We start from the raw sequence: 20,904 nt of genomic DNA on the forward strand, positions 1-20,904 counted from the left end.
GCCCTGATGTTAAACTGGCCTTGGTGTTAAACTGGCCCTGGTGTTACACTGGCCCTGGTGTTAAACTGGCCCTGGTGTTAAACTGGCCCTGATGTTAAACTGGCCCTGATGTTAAACTGGCCCTGATGTTAAACTGGCCTTGATGTTAAACTGACCCTGATGTTAAACTGGCCTTGATGTTAAACTGGCCCTGATGTTAAACTGGCCTTGATGTTAAACTGGCCCTGATGTTAAACTGGCCCTGATGTAAAACTGGCCCTGATGTTAAACTGACCCTGGTGTTAAACTGGCCCTGATGTTAAACTGGCCTTGGTGTTAAACTGGCCCTGATATTAAACTGGCCTTGATGTTAAACTGGCCCTGATGTTAATCTGGCCCTGATGTTAAACTGGCCTTGGTGTTAAACTGGCCCTGGTGTTAAACTGGCCCTGATGTTAAACTGGCCTTGATATTAAATTGGCCCTGATGTTAAACTGGCCCTGATGTTAAACTGGCCCTGGTGTTAAACTGGCCCTGATGTTAAACTGGCCTTGATGTTAAACTGGCCTTGATGTTAAACTGGCCTTGATGTTAAACTGGCCCTGATGTTAAACTGGCCCTGATGTTAAACCAACATAGATAGAATACACTAAATGGAAAAATCTATATTTTTCCCTTAAAGGAAAACTCTACCCCCCCCCCAACAAAAAAAAAACATTGTATTTTGATATTTGTTTCATTAGTCCATTGTTGATATAGTCCCAAAAATGTTTTGCATTACAGCAATCAACTTTAAGATAATATAACTTTTCAAAATAGAGCTCTGGCGTCGGTATGATTCTGCTAGATCGGTCGTTCCCTTAAAACTGGGGGATTATGGTCTTACTTTAGTGTAGTCCAAACATAAGAAACCGGATTGAGCTCTCTCCTGTCAAACATATGGAACGTTTCTAAGACTTACACACGTGCTCTGGTACTTGTGGTGTCAGATCTGACACGCACACGTGCTCTGGTACTTGTGGTGTCAGATCTGACACGCACACGTGCTCTGGTACTTATGGTGTCAGATCTGACACGCACACGTGCTCTGGTACTTATGGTGTCAGATCTGACACGCACACGTGCTCTGGTACTTATGGTGTCAGATCTGACACGCACGCGTGCTCTGGTACTTATGGTGTCAGATCTGACACGCACGCGTGCTCTGGTACTTATGGTGTCAGATCTGACACGCACTGTGATGAGGGAATACACCTGAGAAAGGTGTAGAAATGAACCTGCCCATAAAAAAATATTTAAAAATCCAGCTCATCCAAATCACATTTAAACTAATAGCCACTCTTTGTGTTCAACTACAGTTGGCTAATGCATTCAGTTTGTTGTTTTCATCTGAGCTTGGTCAATAGTTCACAAGTCCTCCAGTAAAACATGTAATGTATTCTTGAGTTATTTTAATATGAAAGGGGATGACAACGACGTGGTTCAGAGAAGCCCATTGATCAGTGTGGGCTTTTTTAGAAACGGATTGGCAAAACGTCCTGAATAGATCCTATTTTATCCCCTCGGGCTTTGTCGTATGGTAATAGCGATGACTGAAAAGGTATTCCGGTCTGATGCTTGTCCCATTGTCTCATAGGGGGGGCATAAGAAGAGACATTCCTGAAAACAAAAGGATGCTAAATTGGATGCTAGCAAAGAATAGCTCTGTAAACATTACATAATGAGATAGCTTTGGTCTTGACTGACTGCCATCCTGTACTGGCTATGTCTTTATGTAATACCCACGGCTATTCTAACAGTGATGCTCTTCTTCTCTTTGCCTAACTGAAAAACAATGCTTCCTATTAAATAACGTTATCAACTATTAGCAGTAGAAAGCTTGTCGTGGAAGACAATAAAACAAAACAAAAAGTTAACACTTTCTACGAGGCACAAACATAACATGCCTCATAGAGCATTATAACACTTGCTATAAGCCGTCACAACAACTCCTAGGCAGGTATAACGACCGTATAATACACAACTGGGATGCATTATATGACCAAAGTGTATGATGCAACATTTTCAGCAAAATAGTATCATTGGCTGTATTCATGTGGCCTTTTTTCTTCCCTTGTTCTATGAAGTGGGGCGGCAGGGTAGCCTAGTGGTTAGAGTGTAGAGGTGGTAGGTAGCCTAGTGGTTAGAGTGTAGAGGTGGTAGGTAGCCTAGTGGTTAGAGTGTAGAGGTGGTAGGTAGCCTAGTGGTTAGAGTGTAGAGGAGGTAGGTAGCCTAGTGGTTAGAGTGTAGAGGCGGTAGGTAGCCTAGTGGTTAGAGTGTAGAGGTGGTAGGTAGCCTAGTGGTTAGAGTGTAGAGGTGGTAGGTAGCCTAGTGGTTAGAGCGTTGGACTAGTAACCGGAAGGTTGCAAGTTCAAACCCCCGATCAGTCAGTCAAGACTAAAGCTATCTCATTATGTAATGTTTACAGAGCTATTCTTTGCTAGCATCCATCTGTCGTTCTGCCCCTGTTCCTAGGCCGTCATTGAACATAAGAATTTGTTCTTAACTGACTTGCCTAGTTAAATAAAGGTTATAAAAAAAATCAGTCTATGAAATCATTCTATGAAGTCATTATTGGTAATCACAGAGATGTACACCGGCGTAGTTTCCCCCTGCCACTCCGTGTCAGATAGGGTGTCTCTCCCTGCCACCCCGTGTCAGATAGGGTGTCTCCCCCAGCCACTCCGTGTCAGATAGGGTGTCTCCCCCTGCCACTCCGTGTCAGATAGGGTGTCTCCCCCTGCCACCCGGTGTCAGATAGGGTGTCTCCCCCTGCCACCCCGTGTCAGATAGGGTGTCTCCCCCTGCCACCCCGTGTCAGATAGGGTGTCTCCCCCTGCCACTCCGTGTCAGATAGGGTGTCTCCCCCTGCCACCCCGTGTCAGATAGGGTGTCTCCCCCTGCCACTCCGTGTCAGATAGGGTGTCTCCCCCTGCCACCCCGTGTCAGATAGGGTGTCTCCCCCTGCCACCCCGTGTCAGATAGGGTGTTTCCCCCTGCCACCCCGTGTCAGATAGGGTGTCTCCCCCTGCCACTCCATGTCAGATAGGGTGTTTCCCCCTGCCACCCCGTGTCAGATAGGGTGTCTCCCCCTGCCACTCCGTGTCAGATAGGGTGTCTCCCCCTGCCACCCCGTGTCAGATAGGGTGTCTCCCCCTGCCACTCCATGTCAGATAGGGTGTCTCCCCCTGCCACTCCGTGTCAGATAGGGTGTCTCCCCCAGCCACCCCGTGTCAGATAGGGTGTCTCCCCCTGCCACCCCGTGTCAGATAGGGTGTCTCCCTCCGGAAGAGAGCGAGGGGAAGTAAAGCAATCCAGACCAACGATCCTACAGTGAGGAATAACATTCACACCTCCTTGTGGAAGTTTACATTGACGAAACACCCCAATTCACCTTGGACAAGTCTGTGGGTTTTTATCTGAGTCTGTGAGAGATGGACGGGGCAACTCCCCTTTCCTGCCACAGAATGGTCAAGGACGTGCAGATGGTAGAGTCTAAATCAATTAGGACAAACCTTACGATTGTGAGCAGAACAGGGAGGAGAGGCACAGAACAGATGACATCAAAGGCTACCAAGAATTAAAGGTCACTAACTTAAGGTCACTAACTAAAATAGACATTTGTCAGATGTTTTGAGAAAAAAAGTAGTCCAATCTGTCAACAATATATAATAACACTTGACGTATATTCCACGTTTTGCTGTTACAGCCTGAATTCAAAATTGATTCAATTTATATATTTTTTCTCAACCATCTAAACTCATTACCCCATAATGACAAAGTGAAAACATGTTTTTAGATATATTTGCAAATCTATTTAATAATGATATACAGCAATAGCTCATTCACACAAGTATTCACAGCCCTAAGTCAATAGTTGTAAGAATCACCATGGTCAAGTCTTGCCATAGATTTTCAATACAATTTAAGTCAAAACTGTAACCTGGCCACTCAGGAACATCCAATGTTGTCTTGGTAAGCAACTCCAGTGTAGATTTGTCCTTGTGATTTAGTTTATTGTTCTGCTGAAAGGTGAATTTGTCTCCCAGTGTCTGTTGGAAAGCAGACTGAACCAAGTTTTCCTCTATGATTTTGCCAATGATTCACTCTACTCTGTTTCTTTTTATCATAAACTCCCTGGTCCTTGATGATGACAAGCATACACATAACATGAAGCTGCCACCACCATGCTTGAAAACATGAATACACTGTGAAGTGTTGTGTTGAATTATACCCAAATATAATACTTTATATTCAGGACATAAAGCTCATTTCTTTGCCACATTTTTTGTAGTTTTACTATAGTGCCTTAATGCAATCAGGATGCATGTTTTGGAATATTTGTATTCTGTACAGACTTCCTTCTTTTCACTCTGTCATTTAGGTTAATATTATGGAGTAACTACAGTGTTGTTGATCCATCAGTTTTCTCCCATCACAGCAACTCTGTCATTTAGGTTAATATTATGGAGTAACTACTGTGTTGTTGATCCATCAGTTTTCTCCCATCACAGCAACTCTGTCATTTAGGTTAATATTATGGAGTAACTACTGTGTTGTTGATCCATCAGTTTTCTCCCATCACAGCAACTCTGTCATTTAGGTTAATATTATGGAGTAACTACAGTGTTGTTGATCCATCAGTTTTCTCCCATCACAGCAACTCTGTCATTTAGGTTAATATTATGGAGTAACTACAGTGTTGTTGATCCATCAGTTTTCTCCCATCACAGCAACTCTGTCATTTAGGTTAATATTATGGAGTAACTACAGTGTTGTTGATCCATCAGTTTTCTCCCATCACAGCAACTCTGTCATTTAGGTTAATATTATGGAGTAACTACAGTGTTGTTGATCCATCAGTTTTCTCCCATCACAGCAACTCTGTAACTGTTTTAACATCACCATTGGCCTCTTGGTGAAATTCCTGAGCAGTTTCCTTCCTCTCCGGCAACTGAGTTAGGAAGGACGCCTGTATCTTTGTAGTGACTGGGTGTATTGATACACCATCCAAAGTGTAATGAATAACTTAACCATGCACAAAGGGATATTCAATGTCTGCTTTTTATTTTTTACCCATCTACTAATAGGTGCCCATCTCTGAGCTATTGGAAAACCTCTCTTTGTGGTTGACTCTGTGTTTGAAATTCACTGCTTGACTGACGGACCTTACAGATCATTTTATGTGTGGTGCACAGAGATGAGGTACTTGTCACGACTTCCACCGAAGTTGGTCCCTCTCCTTGTTCGGGCGGCGTTCGGCATCACCAGCTTTCTAGTCACCAGCGATCCATGTTTCATTTTCGTTTTGTCTTCATTATACTCACCTGGTTTCCATTCCATAATCAGTGTTCCTTATTTAACCCTCTGGCTTCCCCTGTTGTTTTGCACGTGATTGTTTTTGTCAAGTGGTTCCGTGTTCCGTGTTCCGTGTTCTGGATTGTTTATGTTTATCCTTGTTGGATTATTGTTGAATTTGAGTAAATATCGTGGCTTCACTCATACCTGTGTCCTGCGCCTGACTCCGCCTCATTCCATTCACCTAGAAGATTGACAGTAGTCATTCAAAAATCATGTTAAACACTATTATTGAACACAGAGTGAGTCCATACAATGTGTTATGTGACTTGTTAAGCATAGTGTTACTCCTGAACTTATTTCGGCATGCCATAACAAAGTGGTTGAATAATTATTGACTCAATACATTTCAGCTTTTCAATTTTGATTAATTTGTAAAAAATCTCTAAAAACACATTTCCATTTTTACATGAAGAGGTTTTGTATGTAGATCTGTGATACAAAATCTCAATTTAATACATTTTAAATTCAGGATGTAACACAACAAAATGTGGGAAAAGTGTGTGAGTACTTTCTGAAGGTGCTGTATCTCATCAAGATCTTCAGTTTCTTGGCAATTTCTCGCATGGAATAGCCTACATTTCTCAGAACAAGAATAGACTGACGAGTTTCAGAAGAAAGGTCTTTGTTTCTGGCCATTTTGAGTCTGTAATCAAACCCACAAATGCTGATGCTCCAGATACTCAACTAGTCTAAAGAAGGCCAGTTTTATTGCTTCTTTAATCAGGACAACAGTTTGCAGCTGTGCTAACATAATTGCAAAATGGTTTTCTAATGATCAATTATCCTTTTAAAATGATAAACTTGGATTAGCTAACACAATGTGCCATTAGAACACAGGAGTGATGGTTGCTGATAATGGACCTCTGAACGCCTATGTAGATATTCCTATTTATAATAGTCATTTACAACATTAACAATGTCTACACTGTATTTCTGATCAATTTGATGTTATTTTAATGGACCAAAAATGTGCTTTTCTTTCAAAAACAAGGACATTTCTAAGTGACCCCAAACTTTGAACTGTAGTGTATGATTTTCAACTGTTGTTTTGAAAGCACAATTTTTAACCCTAGGATTATGTCATCATGTTATTAACCAAATGTCAATATAGACAAAAATAATTATATATATAAAATAACATATGTTGAATTTGTACCTTTTAAACAACAGCAGTTCTTCAACATTACAGTGGTTCCTCCTTTAAAAGTTGCGAGCTTGCACCGCGGGATTTAGAGGTACCCAGCATCACTGCTTCATTGCTCCAGACCACCACCAGGGGGAGTTGGAGCACTGATTATGCTTTTGGGTCCCCATGTTTTTATATGACCAATCACATCGAGTGGTTCCAATGACGAATTTAACACGAGCCACGCGTCCCTGGGTGAAGATGGCTGACAAAACATTACGGTGGAACCAAATGTAAGTAGTTATAACGTCATAACGAGTCAAGCAAAAAAAATAAACAATTGAGAGGAATATGTTAGTTAATGATGAGACAAACATTTGTGCATATTTTAAGTTAATTTACGAAAATCGCTATTTAGCAAGTTAGCTGACTAGCTAACATTAGCCAGCTAGCTAGCTAGTGTTATGACAAGATAATTAATTTATAATTTGTGTTTAATGTTTTAGGGACTCCTGAGCAAACCAGGCTGTCGTTTTGTGAAACAGTGGATGTAAAGGGTCTAGCTAGCTAAAGCATTTACTGCAAATTGAATGTACAATTGTGTAAGCTTGCCTTGCAATGCAGCTGAAGTAACATAGCTAGCTAACTATTTACTTGCTTATTGTGTAATGGAGGATAAAAATAACTGCATGCCTGTGGATGAGTAGCTAGCTACAGTATGTAGCCAATCTGTGTATGGACCCTAAAACCTTAGGTTCTGAACTAATATTCATACCAATCTATGAACCTCAGCTATCATAGTAGTTGTATCAACTTCAAGTCTGAATGGCATTAATGAAGCCTATGGATAGAGTAGAATATAATAACTTTATTGTGCCAAGGATGCAAGTCCTATATACATCTACTGTAGTTATTACCACACAGGAGATTCCCACATTGGAGCCTGAACATTGAATATATTCACTGATCATGTACTCTTCCTTGGCAAATAAAGGTGCGGTTCAGGTATGAATCTCTGAGACATTCTTTTTCAGTCATATCAAACTCCATTATTTGAATGATGCCGTGTCTGCATGTATGTATTATCCACCAGTGGAGTTCATTATCCAGGTGTTATAAAGACATAATACATGCATTATAATTATGATAATTGTAATATTATATTGTAAATAGAAGTTCAATCTGTACCTCAATGCACATATGGTGTGCATTATAAAACGAGGAAGACAGACAGTGTGGAGAGAGGTGAGAACAGCGGCAGGCAGTATATGATTAATGAATTACAGTGCTACCCTAATATTATCTCAGTTCATCACAATTGCGGTGTCTCCTAACCAGCCTTGGGCCCCCAGTTGGCCCGAAGGTTATCTTAAGAGTGAGTGAGGTGGCAATGACGGGACTGGCTTCCTCTTTCACATCAAAACATACCTGCAGACGAGAGACAGATGGATAGAGAGAGAGAGAGCATGATTAAGCCTTGTTTTTTAAAATTCTAACACGGTCAATCATCATAATCATCAGGAGGTGAAATGCAAAAACTGACCTTGGATCACTAACTCTGGGACTACTACATATCTGTCTGTATTTCAATGTAAAGCATCTCTTTAATAATACTTCCTGTATAATATAAACTGACCTTGGATCACTAACTCTGGGACTACTACATCTCTGTCTGCATTTCAATGTAAAGTATCTCTTTAATAATACTTCCTGTTGACCCGACCAAGTGACCTCTCACCTATGATCATGCTGTGCCCCCTGTATCAGCCAGTTCAGATGCGGGAGGGGTTCACCAAAACAGCTGATATAACCTAGAGGATTTAGGGAGAAGGGGGAGAGGGATGAAGTGAAGAAGAGAGACTGTTACTGTGTGTGTGGTCTCACCTGGTGTCCACACTAAGTGGCTACAGAGTACTTTATGCTGAAAAACAGATGTGGACAAATAATAGAAGACAATGTCAATAGAAGATACTGTATGTAATGCAGACACCTGTCGGAGTGTACCTGAAACATTTAAATATAGAGGGCTATGTGTCTTACCACTTGGTTATTGCAAGGCTAACCCCCAAGGGAAATCATGACTTGGCAGAAACAGATAGCAACAGATAGTCCAGTGAAAATGGTTGTGTTTATGTAGTGTAAATCTGAAAATTAGCAGCTGACATCTTAAGGGTTTTTAATTAATGCATGTGAGACAGGTTCCATGTACAACAAGACATGCAGAGATGAAGAACACAGAACAGTTTAATAACCTCTGGTTATGGACACTTTCGCCAGCAATAAAGCTTCCACGGCCTGTTCCTCAGACAGTGAACATCTGGCAATATCTACATATTCGACCCCTTGATCAGCTCGCTCTCTGACAGTAAAGAAAATAGCTTATTTCTTTTGTAGATATGAAAACAATAACTGAGATATGACCGTTCAATCTCCAGCAGCAGATGTCATTTTCAGGATACATCAATACAGCACAGAAAGCTTAACACCAGTAGCCTAATAAACAAATAAACACATTTTGTTAATAAAATAATGATTAAAAAATTATCTTTAAAATTGTAGATGTTGATTTAATGATATATCCATAACGAATTACTGTTTGAATAAATATCACTGATTTACAGAAATATTGGAACAAAGTTGTCTAATAAATGCAAACCATTTAGAATCCTCCAATCCAGTAGCCTACTCCCTACCATCACGTTGTACAGCGCCATATTTTCCATTCCATCCTAACGGAAACCCTGAGGGTTTCATTTTTCTCTGAATAGAAACACCATAATATTAATCAAATTAATTAAGCCAAATTTCTTAAAATCAATCCCATATTCAATGTTATTACAAAAAAAGTTTTAATTTCTCTGGTTATGCCAATGCAAAATACTTTCAAATGCTTCTCAAAGATGCCCTCTGGTGGTCACTAGCGATCTTACAGTAACAGAAAAAATGGCTGAGAATTTAATGACGTGCCACAGAATTCTGCGGCAGCACGCAAGGTGTGCCGCAGTATGCCGCAACTTTTAACCTCTAGCGTCGAGCAATCCCGTATCCGGGAGCGTAATCATAGCCTCAAGCTCATTACCATAACGCAACGTTTCCTACTCATGAAAATCGCAAATGAAATGAAATAAATATATTCAAACACAAGCTTAGCCTTTTGTTAACAACACTGTCATCTCAGATTTTCAAAATATGCTTTTCAACCAAAGCTACACAAGCATTTGTGTAAGAGTATTGATAGCCTAGCATAGCATTAAGCCTAGCATTCAGCAGGCAACATTTTCACAAAAACAAGAAAAGCATTCAAATAAAATCATTTACCTTTGAAGAACTTCGGATGTTTTCAATGACGAGACTCTTAGTTAGATAGCAAATGTTAATTTTTCCCCCAAATATTATTTGTGTAGACGAAATAGCTCCGTTTTGTTCATCACGTTTGGCTAAGAAAAAGACCGGAAAATGCAGTCACTTACAATGCCAAACTTTTTTTCCAAATTAGCTCCATAATATCGACAGAAACATGGCAAACGTTGTTTAGAATCAATCCTCAAGGTGTTTTTTACATATCTATTCGATAATCTATCAGTTGTGGCAGTTGGCTTCTCATCAGAAGCAAACGGAAAAATACTGCAGCTGGAGATTACGCAATAATTGCAACGGAGGACACCAAGCGACCACCTGGTAGATGTAGTCTCTTATGGTCAATCTTCCAATGATATGCCTACAAATACGTCACAATGCTGTAGACACCTTGGGGAAAACGTGGAAAACGTAAGCTGACTCCTAGCTCCTTCACAGCCATATAAGGAGTCATTGGCATGAAGCGGTTTCAAAAAATGCGGCACTTCCTGATTCAATTTTTATCTGGGTTTCGCCTGTAAAATCAGTTCTGCGGCACTCACAGACAATATCTTTGCAGTTTTGGAAACGTCAGAGTGTTTTCTTTCCAAAGCTGTCAATTATATGCATAGTCGAGCATCTTTTCGTGACAAAATATCTTGTTTAAAACAGGAACGTTTTTCATCCAAAAATTAAAAGAGCGCCCCCTATATCGAAGAAGTTAAAGGAGGAACCACCGTATATCCAGTATCAGATATGGGAATCAAAGTCTCTATGTGACCAGGCACAGTAAAATAATTTGGTTACAAAAGTTACTGTCCTACCCTATACAATAGAAACAGAATTACATAATTGCTGTGGTTTACTATTGTGACGCATAATTCCCATGCTAACTTCGAATGTCCAGTCAATGAGAATTATGGGAAATGTTTTTATTTTACAGTTTCAAAATTGGCCTATAAATGCACACATCATATCCATTGTGACAACACTGTTACCCATAGCAACCATCGCATTCCAAAAACCTTCCTCAGATATCCTCTAAACACAGGCTATGAGGGCATTATCACTTTTACACAACAGGTTACCAACGCATTCAAATAATGATTGGCATATTTGAATTAAAAACGTTATTTATATGAATGTATTTATAATATTTAATCAGTCACGCCAAACAGTGCAGCCAGAATAACAACAGAAGCTGAATTTGCATTTGTTTAAGCTGTTTTCTAGTAACATTTATTTGGAAACATCCATAACAATGAGCTAATGAGGCGCGATTTTGCCAGGCATAGAAAATGTGCTGACTCATCAGGACACTGTTGTTCAGAGGAGCTAGCCAACAACACATCTTGTCACACCCTGATCTGTTTCACCTGTCCTCTTTATTGTCTCCACCCACTCCAGGTGTCGCTTGTTTTCCCCAGTGTATTTATTCCTGTGTTTCCTGTCTCTCTGGGCCAGTGTATTTATTCTTGTGTTTCCTGTCTCTCTGGGCCAGTGTATTTATCCCTGTGTTTCCTGTCTCTCTGGGCCAGTGTATTTATCCCTGTGTTTCATGTCTCTCTGGGCCAGTGTATTTATCCCTGTGTTTCCTGTCTCTCTGGGCCAGTGTATTTATCCCTGTTTCCTGTCTCTCTGGGCCAATGTATTGATCCCTGTGTTTCCTGTCTCTCTGGGCCAGTGTATTTATCCCTGTGTTTCCTGTATTTATCCCTGTGTTTCCTGTCTCTCTGGGCCAATGTATTTATCCCTGTGTTTCCTGTCTCTCTGGGCCAGTGTATTTATCCCTGTGTTTCCTGTATTTATCCCTGTGTTTCCTGTCTCTCTGGGCCAATGTATTTATCCCTGTGTTTCCTGTATTTATCCCTGTGTTTCCTGTCTCTCTGGGCCAGTGTATTTATCCCTGTTTCCTGTCTCTCTGGGCCAATGTATTTATCCCTGTGTTTCCTGTATTTATCCCTGTGTTTCCTGTCTCTCTGGGCCAGTGTATTTATCCATGTTTCCTGTCTCTCTGGGCCAGTGTATTTATCCCTGTGTTTCCTGTATTTATCCCTGTGTTTCCTGTCTCTCTGGGCCAGTGTATTTATCCCTGTTTCCTGTCTCTCTGGGCCAGTGTATTTATCCCTGTGTTTCCTGTCTCTCTGGGCCAGTGTATTTATCCCTGTGTTTCCTGTCTCTCTGGGCCAGTGTATTTATCCCTGTGTTTCCTGTCTCTCTGTACCAGTGTATTTATCCCTGTTTCATGTTTCTCTGGGCCAGTGTATTTATCCCTGTGTTTCCTGTCTCTCTGGGCCAGTGTATTTATCCCTGTGTTTCCTGTCTCTCTGGGCCAGTGTATTTATCCCTGTTTCATGTCTCTCTGGGCCAGTGTATTTATCCCTGTGTTTCCTGTCTCTCTGGGCCAGTGTATTTATCCCTGTGTTTCCTGTCTCTCTGTACCAGTGTATTTATCCCTGTGTTCCCTGTCTCTCTGGGCCAGTGTATTTATCCCTGTTTCATGTCTCTCTGGGCCAGTGTATTTATCCCTGTGTTTCCTGTCTCTCTGGGCCAGTGTATTTATCCCTGTGTTTCCTGTCTCTCTGGGCCAGTGTATTTATCCCTGTGTTTCCTGTCTCTCTGGGCCAGTGTATTTATCCCTGTGTTTCCTGTCTCTCTGGGCCAGTGTATTTATCCCTGTGTTTCCTGTCTCTCTGGGCCAGTGTATTTATCCCTGTGTTTCCTGTCTCTCTGGGCCAGTGTATTTATTCCTGTGTTTCCTGTCTCTCTGGGCCTGTGTATTTATCCTTGTGTTTCCTGTCTCTCTGGGCCAGTGTATTGTATGTTCCAAGTCAACCAGCGTTTTTCCCGTTCTCCTGCCTTTGCTATTCTCCTTTTTCTAGTCCTCCCGGTTTTGACCCTTGCCTGTTTCTGGACTTTGTGCCCGCCTGCCTAACCATTCTGCCTGCCCTGACATCGAGCCTGTCTGCCACTCTTTACCTCCTGGACTCTGAACTGGTTTGGACCTTTTGCCTGTCCACGACCATTCTCTTGCCTACTGCCTTTTTGGATTATTTTAAACTCCAATCTGTACTCCTGTGTCTGCATCTGGGTCTCGCCTTGTGTCATGATAACATCTAACACAATCACTTCAAACTGAAGCTGGAAAGATTGAAAACTAGCTGCACTTTGTTTCATTTAACTTTTTTTCAATTGACATTTCTTTGTATATATCCATAAAAATGATACCAGCTGATTCATGATTTAGACTGGCTGAGAAACGCTGCCTGCCTGTCTGTCTCGTCCCGACTCCCGACATGTTCATTACTATGGGACAGCTGGAGATTGAATTTGAATATTGAAACAATGTTGCAGATGATGGAGAGACAGACAGCAAGGTTTATACAAATCTACACTGTTGAAAACTAAATGTTAGTCTAAAAGAAATGTGAGAAAATATCTAGATGCTTTTTATAGTAGAGATCAAGTTGATAACTTGCCTGGCTAGGCTGATGAGACAGTGGATTGGGCTGATGAGACAGTGGATTGGGCTGATGAGACAGTGGATTGGGCTGATGAGATAGTGGATTGGGCTGATGAGCCAGTGGATTGGGCTGATGAGACAGTGAATTGGGCTGATGAGACAGTGGATTGGGCTGATGAGACAGTGAATTGGGCTGATGAGACAGTGGATTGGGCTGATGAGACAGTGGATTGGGCTGATGAGACAGTGGATTGGGCTGATGAGACAGTGAATTGGGCTGATGAGACAGTGGATTGGGCTGATGAGACAGTGGATTGGGCTGATGAGACAGTGGATTGGGCTGATGAGACAGTGGATTGGGCTGATGAGACAGTGGATTGGGCTGATGAGACAGTGGATTGCGCAGTCAGACGGAACCGAGTAAATAGGCATTTTAACGCCATAGTCGGTGGTAACACGTGAAATAGACACCGGCTGGAATGAGGCTTTAACCAATCAGCATTCAGGATTAGAACCACCCGTTGTATAAAACAGGATAAAGAGCTCATTTTGAGCAGAAAAATGAAGGAAACTGGCACAAAATTGTTGGAGGAGATTCACCTGCTGTTAAGTGTCTTACGGTATTATAATATAGATACTGTATCTGTCGACTGCTAGCGCTAACCAGTCTAGGTATAAACCCACTTCCAGCTGTTTGAGAGATTTCCTAAAACCCATATGGTTCATTTTAATATCACTGTACAATTTTGGGATTTCATCCATGACCAATAGTGCTCTTGCTTCCTATCTATTAATAGATGTAGCTACTTTGAAAGGAAATGTAATAGCCAGACCCAAAATCCTCGAGGTTATACTACATATTGAGGGCAGCAGGAAAACACTTCATGAACAACATCAAAGAATCGGAAGGCTTGACCTTTGGTAAACGTCCAGATTTGGTGTTTCTAGTTTCTGTCCAGAGAACTTACTTAGGTTATATTTCCGAGAATTAAAGACATAACTAACTGATTATATTTTTTTTGCAGCATTATCATCATAGCTTTGTTCAATGTTGACATTGAGATAAAATTACTCTAATTCAGAGGTCAGCGTTTCAGAGTTGAGACCAGTGCCTACAATGGTGCCCTGAGGACAAAAAGAAACCCATCAATACAACAACAACAACAACAACAACAACAACAACCAAAATGATAAAAGCTACAAGGCAGCTATGAATGCAGAACATCCTTTTTTTTCTTCTTTTTTTTTTACAGTTTAAGTTCTAATAATCGACTGAAACAATTGCAAGCTTCAGTGAACTCATTTAACAACAGAGTTATATATATATATATTATAAACTGCCCTATCGGCAGCAGGGAATCCAGATGGAATTTGTTTTGTAATGTATTCCATTACTGTGGTGCATTAAAACCAAGGGGTGGATTTACCAAACTATGTGGAGACAAACGGGACCTCAAGAGTTAACTAACCCTGCAAACGGGTTTGGTCTCTCATATAAATGGGGTATGTTGGAAGCTTGTGCAGCAGAGCTTTGTGAACAAGACGGGAGTAATGAGGTAGAGCCTACCTTCTGATACAGTATTCAGTGATGAGTATTAAAACTGTCACCTCTAAAGTGGAGGTCGCTACGGTAGACGGCATCCAAAGGTTTAAGAGTAATGCTGAGTAGTGTGGTGGATGGCACTAACTGGTTTGTTGAGAGTAGTACTGAGTAGTACTGCGTAGTATTGTGGATGGCACTAACTGGTTTGTTGAGAGTAGTACTGAGTAGTACTGCGTAGTATTGTGGATGGCACTAACTGGTTTGTTGAGAGTAGTACTGAGTAGTACTGCGTAGTATTGTGGATGGCACTAACTGGTTTGTTGAGAGTAGTACTGAGTAGTACTGTGGATGGCACTAACTGGTTTGTTGAGAGTAGTACTGAGTAGTACTGCGTAGTATTGTGGATGGCACTAACTGGTTTGTTAAGAGTAGTACTGAGTAGTACTGTGGATGGCACTAACTGGTTTGTTGAGAGTAGTACTGAGTAGTACTGTGGATGGCACTGACTGGTTTGTTGAGAGTAATACTGAGTAGTACTGCGTGGTATTGTGGATGGCACTAACTGGTTTGTTGAGAGTAGTACTGAGTAGTACTGAGTAGTATTATGGATGGCTCTAACTGGTTTGTTGATAATAATACTGAGTAGTACTGAATAGTATTTTGGATGGCACTAACTGGTTTGTTGAGAGTAATATTGAGTAGTACTGAGTACTACTGAGTAGTATTGTGGATGGCTCTAACTCTAACCTCTGGCTGTCTCTATGGGGGTGCCACAGGGTTCAATTCTTGGATCGACTCTCTTCTCTGTATACATCAATGATGTCGCTCTTGCTGCTGGTGAGTCTCTGATCCACCTCAGACGACACCATTCTGTATACTTCCGGCCCTTCTTTGGACACTGTGTTAACAACCCTCCAGTCAAGCTTCAATGCCATACAACTCTCCTTCCGTGGCCTCCAATTGCTCTTAAATACAAGTACAACTAAATGCATGCTCTTCAACCGATCGCTGCCTGCACCTGCCTGCCTGTCCAACATCACTACTCTGGACGGCTCTGACTTAGAATACGTGGACAAATACAAATACCTAGGTGTCTGGTTAGACTGTAAACTCTCCTTCCAGACCCTCATCAAACATCTCCAATCCAAAGTTAAATCTAGAATTGGCTTCCTATTTCGCAACAAAGCATCCTTAACTCATGCTGCCAAACATACCCTTGTAAAACTGACCATCCTATAGATCTTCGACTTCGGCGATGTCATTTACAAAATATCCTCCAATACCCTACTCAACAAATTGGATGCAGTCTATCACAGTGCCATCCGTTTTGTCACCAAAGCCCCATATACTACCCACCATTGTGACCTGTACGCCCTCGTTGGCTGGCCCTCGCTTCATACTCGTCGCCAAACCCACTGGCTCCAGGTCATCTACAAGACCCTGCTAGGTAAAGTCCCCCCTTATCTCAGCTCGCTGGTCACCATAGCATCACCCACCTGTAGCACGCGCTCCAGCAGGTATATCTCTCTAGTCACCCCCAAAACCAATTGTTTCTTGGCCACCTCTCCTTCCAGTTCTCTGCTGCCAATGACTGGAACGAACTACAAAAATCTCTGAAACTGGAAACACTTATCTCCCTCACTAGCTTTAAGCACCAACTGTCAGAGCAGCTCACAGATTACTGCACCTGTACATAGCCCACCTATAATTTAGCCCAAACAACTACCTCTTTCCCAACTGTATTTAATTAATTAATTTATTTTGCTCCTTTGCACCCCATTATTTTTATTTCTACTTGGCACATTCTTCCATTGCAAAACTACCATTCCAGTGTTTTACTTGCTATATTGTATTTACTTTGCCACCATGGCCTTTTTTTGCCTTTTCCTCCCTTATCTCACCTCATTTGCTCACATCGTATATAGACTTGTATCTACTGTATTATTGACTGTATGTTTGTTTTACTCCATGTGTAACTCTGTGTCGAGGTATGTGTCGAGCTACTTTGCTTTATCTTGGCCAGGTCGCAATTGTAAATAAGAACTTGTTCTCAACTTGTCTACCTGGTTAAATAAAGGTGAATTTTTTAAATATTTTTAAAGTACATTTATACACAGATATGTTTTTAGTGTCCTTAGTTGACTCTAAAATGTTGTATTCTAATACCCATTAGAAGAGAAACAAGTTATTAACGTGTTTGATAATATTACAGATTTTCTCAAGGGGCCCTATTTCTATTTTATGGGACCCCACATGGGGTCCTGACCCCAGTTTGGGAACCACTGAGTTACTGTCTGGTTAAAAACTCAATCAACGTTAAAAAATAAGGACTTCCCAGAGTGTCTTGTTTGTGACCACAACTATGGCACGCCAAGCAATGTGCATAAACTGCAACAACTTTTGCCCAATCCTAATTCTATACTGAACCCCAGACCCTACCCCCTATTCACAATTGGGATCTGTGATAGGGGATAGGTAGGTACCGATTGTCACAAGTGCATAGGTTCCATTGGCCTATTTGGGGGGAATTAACATGTAGAATTTTAAATATATGACGTTTTAACAAAGAGGACTAGCTTTAGAGTTACCCACTTAATAGAATATGGCTCGCGAAGACTGAACCCATGTCATAATAGAGGTGTATTGCAGATACACCTGTTATTTTATGCACCAAACATTGTGTACACCCCATAAACAAGGTTATGGAAGCATTTCACTGTTAGTCTACGCCTGTTGTTTACCAAGCATGTTGGCAAATAAAATTAGATTTGGATTTTTACGTCAGGTAAATGGGAAATATTGAAACCAGACCACTCGTTTTTTCCGGAGTGGGTCAAAACGTCAAAAATGTTTTACTTTTTTGATGCACTGTCCAGGGATGCGTAATACATTTAGCTGACATTTCAAAGACGGGAAACTAAAAGTCTCAATACTCTTTAGCCTCTGCCTTTAGCCTCTGCCTTTAGCCTCTGCCTTTAGCATCTGCCTTTAGCCTCTGCCTTTTGCCTCTGCCTTTAGCCTCTGCCTTTAGCCTCTGCCTTTAGCATCTGCCTTTAGCCTCTGCCTTTAGCATCTGCCTTTAGCCTCTGCCTTTAGCCTCTGCCTTTAGCATCTGCCTTTAGCCTCTGCCTTTAGCATCTGCCTTTAGCCTCTGCCTTTTGCCTCTGCCTTTAGCATCTGCCTTTAGCCTCTGCCTTTAGCCTCTGCCTTTAGCCTCTGGGCTGGAGAGCTCAGCTACAAACCATGTGGAGACAGATTTATGAGGTCATTAAATGTGCTTTTCTCCATTCTTCCTTCTCCTCTCCCCCCCCTGTTCATTTTTTTCCCCTCCACAGGTACAGCATCGGAGAGGAAAACTGAGACATATTCCCATGGAGAGGCACTAAGTCATCCTGGACATACAGTTCTACGACTGGGACAACAATACAATCAACTTTGAATGCAGATGTTATGTCTAATACACTGTAATAGACTATTGACATTTTTGTATAATGTGAAATGATGCTTTGTGTTATAACGTATTTTTTGTGTACTTGTTTAATTCTGTTTATACTGTGAACATATACCTAGCAACCTCATCATCTCTTGGCTTAACAGCTCCCCCTTTGAATCAACTGTTGTTTTTCTCGGAGGAGAAACTATACCCTATCCTAAAACGACGGCCATCTCCTCCGGCGCCTGATGATTTTGGGGGAAGTGGGTTGTTGACGTCACTAGCCTGATGATTTTGGGGGTGGGGAGGTGGATTGCACCCCTGTAGACGTCACTAGCCTGATGATTTTGGGGGTGGGGAGGTGGATTGCACCCCTGTAGACGTCACTAGCCTGATGATTTTGGGGGAAGTGGGTTGTTGACGTCACTAGCCTGATGATTTTGGGGGTGGGGGGTGGATTGCACCCCTGTAGACGTCACTAGCCTGATGATTTTGGGGGAAGTGGGTTGTTGACGTCACTAGCCTGATGATTTTGGGGGTGGGGGTGGATTGCACCCCTGTAGACATCACTAGCCTGATGATTTTGGGGTGGGGAGGTGGATTGCACCCTGTAGACGTCACTAGCCTGATGATTTTGGGGGTGGGGAGGTGGATTGCACCCCTGTAGACGTCACTAGCCTGATGATTTTGGGGGAAGTGGGTTGTTGACGTCACTAGCCTGATGATTTTGGGGTGGGGGTGGATTGCACCCTGTAGACGTCACTAGCCTGATGATTTTGGGGGAAGTGGGTTGTTGACGTCACTAGCCTGATGATTTTGGGGGTGGGGGGTGGATTGCACCCCTGTAGACATCACTAGCCTGATGATTTTGGGGGTGGGGGTGGATTGCACCCCTGTAGACGTCACTAGCCTGATGATTTTGGGGGTGGGGAGGTGGATTGCACCCCTGTAGACATCACTAGCCTGATGATTTTGGGGGAAGTGGGTTGTTGACGTCACTAGCCTGATGATTTTGGGGGTGGGGGTGGATTGCACCCCTGTAGACGTCACTAGCCTGATGATTTTGGGGGTGGGGGTGGATTGCACCCTGTAGACGTCACTAGCCTGATGATTTTGGGGGTGGGGAGGTGGATTGCACCCCTGTAGACATCACTAGCCTGATGATTTTGGGGGAAGTGGGTTGTTGACGTCACTAGCCTGATGATTTTGGGGGTGGGGGGTGGATTGCACCCCTGTAGACGTCACTAGCCTGATGATTTTGGGGTGGGGGTGGATTGCACCCCTGTAGACGTCACTAGCCTGATGATTTTGGGGGTGGGGAGGTGGATTGCACCCCTGTAGACGTCACTAGCCTGATGATTTTGGGGGTGGGGGTGGATTGCACCCTGTAGACGTCACTAGCCTGATGATTTTGGGGGTGGGGAGGTGGATTGCACCCCTGTAGACATCACTAGCCTGATGATTTTGGGGGAAGTGGGTTGTTGACGTCACTAGCCTGATGATTTTGGGGGTGGGGGTGGATTGCACCCCTGTAGACGTCACTAGCCTGATGATTTTGGGGGTGGGGGTGGATTGCACCCCTGTAGACGTCACTAGCCTGATGATTTTGGGGGTGGGGAGGTGGATTGCACCCCTGTAGACATCACTAGCCTGATGATTTTGGGGGAAGTGGGTTGTTGACGTCACTAGCCTGATGATTTTGGGGGTGGGGGTGGATTGCACCCCTGTAGACGTCACTAGCCTGATGATTTTGGGGGTGGGGAGGTGGATTGCACCCCTGTAGACATCACTAGCCTGATGATTTTGGGGGTGGGGAGGTGGATTGCACCCCTGTAGACGTCACTAGCCTGATGATTTTGGGGGTGGGGAGGTGGATTGCACCCTGTAGACGTCACTAGCCTGATGATTTTGGGGGTGGGGAGGTGGATTGCACCCCTGTAGACGTCACTAGCCTGATGATTTTGGGGGTGGGGGTGGATTGCACCCTGTAGACGTCACTAGCCTGATGATTTTGGGGGTGGGGAGGTGGATTGCACCCCTGTAGACGTCACTAGCCTGATGATTTTGGGGGTGGGGGGTGGATTGCACCCCTGTAGACGTCACTAGCCTGATGATTTTGGGGGTGGGGGGTGGATTGCACCCCTGTAGACGTCACTAGCCTGATGATTTTGGGGGAGATTACCTTAGAAAAAAAAGTCAGTGTCGAGGAAAACAACGGAAGAGAGCAGCTGACCAAAATCAATTGGGATTCTACCATAGTTTGTGCAAGAAAATGGACTTTTTGAGTTTGTTGCACAACTCTTGAGAGGACAAGGAAGGACAGAGCATCTGTTAAGGAAGTTAGTTACCCAACGTATCTTAAAACAGCTCAAGCCCTTAAGTCGCCTTGTGTGTTTATGTTATTGACACAGGAAACAGTTGGACCGAATACCGCAACACATGGGATGGGAGACACCCGGGAAAATGGCCGTTAAAACAATATTATAATTTAATCCCTTTTTTTTATTAAATAGAAACTTGAACCTGCTTTATAAAAGCACCTGAGTGACTTCGCAGGTCAGACATCTGTGAAGAGAGAGCGCCTAATCATTTCTGTCAGCCGATGAAACTTCCTATAAGGATTT

The sequence above is a fragment of the Oncorhynchus nerka genome, linkage group LG20 (genome assembly GCF_034236695.1).
Source record: "Oncorhynchus nerka isolate Pitt River linkage group LG20, Oner_Uvic_2.0, whole genome shotgun sequence".
Taxonomy (NCBI): domain Eukaryota; kingdom Metazoa; phylum Chordata; class Actinopteri; order Salmoniformes; family Salmonidae; genus Oncorhynchus; species Oncorhynchus nerka.